At 30.1% G+C, this 7,320-nt stretch overlaps 1 long non-coding RNA gene across 1 annotated transcript; it reads left to right on the top strand.

The window, feature by feature from the left end:
* The first annotated feature begins 1,507 nt into the window (after positions 1–1,507).
* On the top strand, positions 1,508–2,511 carry LOC145017475 (uncharacterized). Its single transcript, XR_013666533.1, has 3 exons — positions 1,508–1,869; positions 2,042–2,153; positions 2,255–2,511. It is a non-coding gene; the product is annotated as an uncharacterized LOC145017475 (long non-coding RNA).
* The last annotated feature ends 4,809 nt before the right edge of the window (positions 2,512–7,320 follow it).

The raw sequence follows: 7,320 nt of genomic DNA, 5'->3' as shown, positions 1-7,320 counted from the left end.
GTCAGCGGAGATGGAACCTGCCATGGATTAGAAGAGAGAAAAAGAAAATGTGCAGAGAAGGAAATGAGAAAAAAAATAGGATCTTTAGGCAAATAATACCATGACAGAAAGAGTCTCCGTACCAAATACGGTGGAGAAGCAAGCATTTTATAATAAGAATAATTTACATATACAACCCTTAGAGAATAAGGAAAAGTACAAGAATATGAAAAATCACATTAAAGAATGGAAACGTATGAGAGACTTATGAGTGTCTAACAGTCGTCACCGACCTCCACTGCTACAACCACCGGCAGCTGCGACACCGGAACCACCACCATCAATCCATATCAGAAACAATAGCAACAAGGTCGCTTCCTTCCATCCTCCCTCTATCTCAATCTCGATTTCTCTTAATGATTGCTAATATACCCACAACATAAAGGAGCATATCATTTTTTAATTACATAGTAGTGCGTGATCATCGATTTCTTTATAGCTGCTGGAGAATTCAGATTTGGATGTTGAATCTTTTCTAGCAACCCAACATGTCAAGCCACAGTGGAAGTAAATAAAGCTGCTACATGTCGGTTTGAGCATAAATTTGATGAGGTTTCCAATCGATTTGAGTGTTTTGCTTTAGAGTGTGTATGTATGTGTGGGTTTTATAGGAAGAAGAAAAAGACATGGGGATAACAAAGAAAGAGGTTCGGATGTGTCTGTGTGTGAGAGAGAGGACCCACGTTTATATTTAATAATAATAATAATAATAATAATAATAATAATAATAATATTAAAAAGTGAAAGAAAAATGAAAAATAAATTCATTAAGTGTATAATAGTCTTTTTAGTTTGGACAGTGACCAAAACTACAAGCAAAGTAGCTTAAAATGACCACCAACCCAAAAGAATCGGAGTTTTGACTAAAACCCAAAAAAAAAAAATACCATAGGGACCATTTTTGCAATTTTGTCTTTAAATATTTATTATTTTCTATTTGAAATGTTTGATAAAATACACTTCTCTAATTTTTATTGTTAAGCATACTTCATAGTGGATTACTTTTGTCAAATATATAATTGTAAAAATAAAACAACAATATAAACAATAATAATCTCTACGTTCATAATATGACATTCGAGTATTAAAATATATTTTTGTATACATGTATATCAAGTTTTATTTTGAATATTTAATATATTAGATTAATTAATCAAAAATCAAAAATTTATAAACACAAAATATAATTAACAGAAATAAAATAATATAAAAAAATTAAAGATATTATTAAGATTAGAATATTATATTATATCTACCAATATAATAGACAAATAAACATCTGAATAATATTAAATAATACCAAAATAAATTATCCATCAATATAGGAGTATACTATAAAACGATAATAACTCACAATTTTTTAATTTTATCAATACATATAAAATCTTTTTTTGCGTCATATTACATATTATTTAATAAATATGTTTCATATTCTTTTTTACCTCTATAAATATGAAATTCAGTTTGATTTACTTTCCATCAAACCACAATCTCACGATCTCGTCTCTTCCACTCCCTCGCCATCTCTCATCATCCAATCTCCAAATTCCTACGTTTTCACACAGATTCATTCATCTTAACTTATACTCATCTGCATCAATCAATCAGAGGAAGTTTCGCTTTGTTTGTGTGGATAATTACCCAAGAAAGCTGATTCAGTTTTGTTAGGTTTTCTATAAGCAAGAAACAAATCGAGTGATAATGGAGAGCAAGAAGCAGGAATCGGGAAGTTCTTCGTCTTCATCATTCACTGAAACTCTCTTCGGTCCTAAGGACGGCGGCTCCTCCTCCTCTGGCCGTTTTGGCTCTGTTTTCGGCCCTTCTTCCACGGTACTCCTCCATGTTTTCCGATTCATCGCCTCTATTTCTTCATGCATCACCTTAATTTCTGACCGATTCTATCTATCAATTCATAACGATTTAATCCCCAATTACAACAATTGAGTTAATAATTGAATTGTTGAATTGCTTCTATCGTTTAACTATAGTTTTTCAATTTCAGGGCTTAGCAAAAGACACATCTCACTGCAGCAAGTTCACTGGAACAAGAACAGGATCATCGAATAGCCAGGATCCTAATGGAGCCACTGCTTCTAGGGGAAATTGGTGGCAAGGTACAGCTTTTTGGCTATCATTTGTATTCATTCAAATATACAAAAAAGATTATTATATATATTTTTTGAAAATTAACCAAATTTTTATTGTTTTTTTACAGGATCTCTCTACTATTAAAAGCCTGCTATTCTAGAAGAAGGTGTAATATAGGATATGGCAAAATAGTAAAAACCTCAAAGAGTCAAGGGCCTTTGTAATCCCCTGATCATCTTTGTTATAGTTCTTTTAAAAGTCTTTAGTTTGTGTAAAATCGGTTGTAATATTTTTTTTTTTTTTTTTTTTTTTTGTCTAGAGTTGTAATCCAAGAAAACAAGATTATTTAATTAGGCTTGTTAGTTTTAAAAGATTTCAGACCGATATTTGTTGTGAAATTTATTTTATAATTTTATCACTACAAAAATAAAACTAAAGTTAATTAGTTGAGTGGTTTATGGAAATTATTAAACTAGAAACTTAAAAGTTAAGTGTACAAGTAAATTGAAGGAACATTGTAAGGTGGGGAGAGAATAAGCTATTGTTTTTATTGTTTTTTGAATGAAAGTTTGTAATTGTTAAATTATAATAAAATTTAGTTGATTTGTATACAATAATTTTGATTTATACATAATAATTTTATTTATGTTTAAAAATGTTGTACTATACAATCTAATAAAACAAAAATTGGTATGTATAAATCATCTTCCATAATAAAAAATTTATTGGTGTGGTTAACCAAAAAATTCCAAATTTTAGCAGCTTCTAAAGAATTAGAGTTTATATATATGGTTTCATGAAAAAATGGGAAAAGAAAACCCTAACAATTTCCGATGGTCAAACGTAAATGAAATTTGATGGGTAGACCGAAAATTTCAAACTATAATGATTTTGACAAAATTTGACAGTAAAATTAAACATGACGTAGTTATAGAAATTATTAAAGTGTAAACTGTAAATATATGTTCATGTAATCATGTATTCAACTATTCAAGTAAGGCCAAAGGGTATGAAACATTGAAGAGGTGAGATGGGAACCGCACCCCGGAACATCATACCGATGCTTCAATTTAGGGGTACGGGGTAGATGTGAGAGGATGGGAACCGCACCCCGGAACATATATATATATATATATATATATATATATATATATATATATATATATATATATATATATATATATATATAGTGAAAGATGACCAATTCATGGTTTTTGGTGAATAAAAGGTAAGTAAAAGGAAAACTAATGTGACATTTAAAAAGTGAGAAATAAAAGTAAGTGAGGGGAAAACTAATATGACATTTAAAAAGTGAAAGATGAAAGATAATCATATCCTGAGATCTAAGAAATTGTTATTAGAAAGTAGGGATCAGGGCAAAGTGTTCTAAAAATTTTGTACAAACTTCAATTTTTTTCCAAATTTCCAAATTTATTTTCAGATTTATTTTATTTCATGTTTAATATAGATTTCTTTACATCCACTCCATGATAAATTTTGGGTTTTTTGGTTGCTGAAAATTAGGGTAAGAAAATCCTACTTTAAACTTGCAAATCTAACCACTAATTAATAGATTTGATTGAGATTTTTATTAAATTTAATTAAATAGGTTATCTGTCTAACCCATTTGATTAAATAAGATGAGTTATGGTTGAAATTCTCAACGTGTTTACAATCCATCAATCCACTTATATTTTTTAAATATTATTTTATTTATATTTATTCATTATTATTTTTTTATTTCTTAAAAAATGTGGGTTAATAATTGTTATTGGAGATCCAGTGAAAATAAAAGTAGCATTTGCATATAATTTAGAAATTAAAATTTTATCATGTTATATGGTTTACTTGATTATGTTTGTATTATGGACTTATTGTATTTGTATACATGACTAATTATTAAAATTATAAAACTTAATGTAACTTTATTTAAAAGATTATGTAATTTTAAGGTTATTTTTATAATTTTAAATGGAACTTAGGCTAACTTAAAGGAACGAACATGAATAACCCTCGTTCATGTTCGTTCGGTTCGTTTACAATTCTAGATAAAACACTTGCATCCAAAAAACATGAAAAAAAATTACATTAGGTTTTTGTTTGTTGATAATCTTATAAGGAGTGATATTAAATCTTCGATGAACAAATGAATGATTTTGAGTAAAACAAGCACTCAAAATGGCTTTAGCCCACTAGTATAAAGAAAGTTTTGCAAAATTGATTGTTCTTGTTGCTTCACACACATATCGATTTCTTCATTCAACAACTTCATTTTGTTGTGGAGTATATGATGTTGAAAAGTTGTGAGTAATTCCATTATCTTGTAAAAATCCCACAAGAATTTGATTCTTAAATTTAGTTCCATTATCACTTCGAATCCTTCGAACACTTTTCTTCAAACTTACTTCAATATACGTGATGAATTTAATCATCTCATATGCAATTTTTGATTTATGTCTAAGAAAATAAACTAATGTAAAATGTGAAAAATCATCAAATATAACAATTTTGTTTGCCACTATTATATTCAACAAAAGATGGACCACATAAATCAATATGCATCAACTCTAAAGGTTCAACTATCTTCGAGTCGATAGTTAATGAATGTCCTTGTCGATGTTGTTTCCATTGTTCACAGGTTACACATAAAGAATCATTATCAAATTTTAGAACGGGTTAACCTTGAACCAAATCATTGAGAACAAATTTATTGATATTTTTGAATTTAAATGTGAAAGTCTTCTATGCCATAAATAACTAAGGCCTGAAGTTGCTTTGGATAACAAGCATATCGAAGGAGCTCAAACAATGAGTTTCACGTCGAGAGTAAACATTTTGCCTTTGCGTTTAGGTTTTAACAAAAAATTATTTGAAATTTTGTTCGATATAACACTACCATCATCATCGAAGGTCACTTCACTTCCTGTAAGTACAACTAATTGAGAAACATTAATCAAATTATGTTGTAATCCTTCAATATAAGCAACTTGTTTTATTGTGAAAAGTCGATTCATGATTTTCCTATATCCTTTGATTGAACATTTTTATTGTTACCAAACTTCACTTCTCTAGCATTGGCTAATTTCCGATAATCTTTAAGATTGTCCTTTTTTCTAGTCATATGGCGCGAGCAACCACTATCAATTGGAATCATATTGTTTGTAACACATAACTTATAGTTAAACAGAGGTTTAGTGTCACACCCCCGACCAAGGATGAACACGCCAAGAGTGCGACTAAGTTCATGGATCACAAATAAACTGAATATATAGCACAAGTGTAACGATAAACAAAACAAAATTTATATTCCATCATTAAGGTTTGAATACAAGGTTCTTACAAGTGATAATAGATAGTAGTTGCCTTAAACAAGTAGGCAGATAACCAAAAACTAGATAACTAAGTCGTCTTAAATCCACGGAAAATATTCCGTCTGAAAGCTTGTCTAAGGATCCCCTGAGAATACATGTAAGTTTGAGGGTCAACACAAAGGTTGGTGAGTGTCACATGTTTTCTTCTTAACCGTAGTATAATACTTTTAAAAAGTGTAAAAAGTATTGCCTTTGTAAGAAAACTGTGTTTGCAACAATGTTTGATAAAGATAGGAATATAAACCATGGTTGTTAGGTAATAAAAGTCTAATCCATTTTATAGTAACAAATTTGTACGGATAGACATATAAACTATGGTTGCTAGGTAATACACATCTAGTCAAGTTTATAGTAATGGTATGGTACGAATAGACATATAATTTATGGTTTCTAGGTAATAAACATCTAGTCAAGTTTATAATAACGAATTGATACGAATAACAAATGAACAAACATATGGATAAGGTTATTTGTCAAGGTTGTATTTAACAACCATAAATACAAATAAATAGACAGATGAATATACGGATAAAGTTATCTACCAATGTTGTATTTAACAACCACAGATACGGATAAACATATATATGACAAGTATATTTGACAAGCATAAAAACGTATAATAATTGTTTAAACGATTTATATAACTTTGAGTACAAGAACATAAACGTGCCTAAGATACAAGCTTTATAACTCATATGAATATGTAAATCTATATATTTTTATGGATTTATGAGGTATATTGAAACTACCAAGTTGATAACCGTCTATACAGCCATAGAATATTTGTAGTTGGGATATATATGTTATTTTTATGAGTTGTATTATCTTAACAAATTAACATATGTAGATCTTGAAGTTTAAAACGATTTGGACTACTTAACATGGAAGCTTTTAAACGATTATTTCACAAGTTAGAAATGTGTTTACATAATCATGTCTATTTGAAAGATAAATATTACTTAATACACGTACTACCATGTATAGACGAGGGCCAGACATGAAACACCGAGGGCAGTACCATTTTGGCATTATAGCACTTTTGAAATCCAACAACCCATATGACTCTTCAAACCAGATTCACCGTACCGTAAAGTAGAAGCGTAATAATTAATATTTTGTATGATTTATATTGCTTAAAAACGGTGGTGTTATTTGTTTAAACAAAGTATTTAGAAAATAGATATATATACTAGATATACAAGTACCACATGTATTCCCCCCTCCCCCCCCCCCCCCCCCCACCGAAAATATGTAAAAATGGGGCCATAACACTCGCCTTGATGTGTGGTGAGTTGTTTTTGAGTATTGGAATCCGAGAACCGAGATGTGTTGTTGTGGATTTGAACTTCCGGGATTAGCTTAATTTTGAAAACGGTAGAGGTGGTCGGAGGCTTCTATAATGATGGGAGACCTCCAAAGTGGTAAAATTTCGGAGGTGTAGAAGTTCCGAGGTGCAAAAGTTTCGAGGTTGGTTGAAATTCCGAGGCTATAGAAGTCTGAGATGAAAAATGACCCAAAGTTGGGAAATTCCGAAACTAGTCGAACTTCCAAAGGGTTAACTACCGTCTATTTCCTTTTGTTACTATATGTTTGACTTGTCAAATTTGGGGTATATTGGTCATTCTTTATTTATTCCCCTTATTTTATATTAACAAAAGAGAGTATGTACGTATTCATCGCCATACGGATAATATCGAGCCTGATTTGCATTTATAGTCCTTAAAATTTGTGTGTCAATTCAATTTCCCTCCTCGTTGACTGAGGATCGAGAACCATAATCTGATTACCAAGGTTGTTAGCTTTGATCAAGCGACTTTCGTAA

Source organism: Lactuca saligna, chromosome 9 (genome assembly GCF_052625555.1).
Source record: "Lactuca saligna cultivar CGN05327 chromosome 9, ASM5262555v1, whole genome shotgun sequence".
Lineage (NCBI taxonomy): Eukaryota > Viridiplantae > Streptophyta > Magnoliopsida > Asterales > Asteraceae > Lactuca > Lactuca saligna.
The sequence above is the reverse complement of the archived record's forward strand: the minus strand, read 5'-3'. Positions and strand labels throughout refer to the sequence as shown.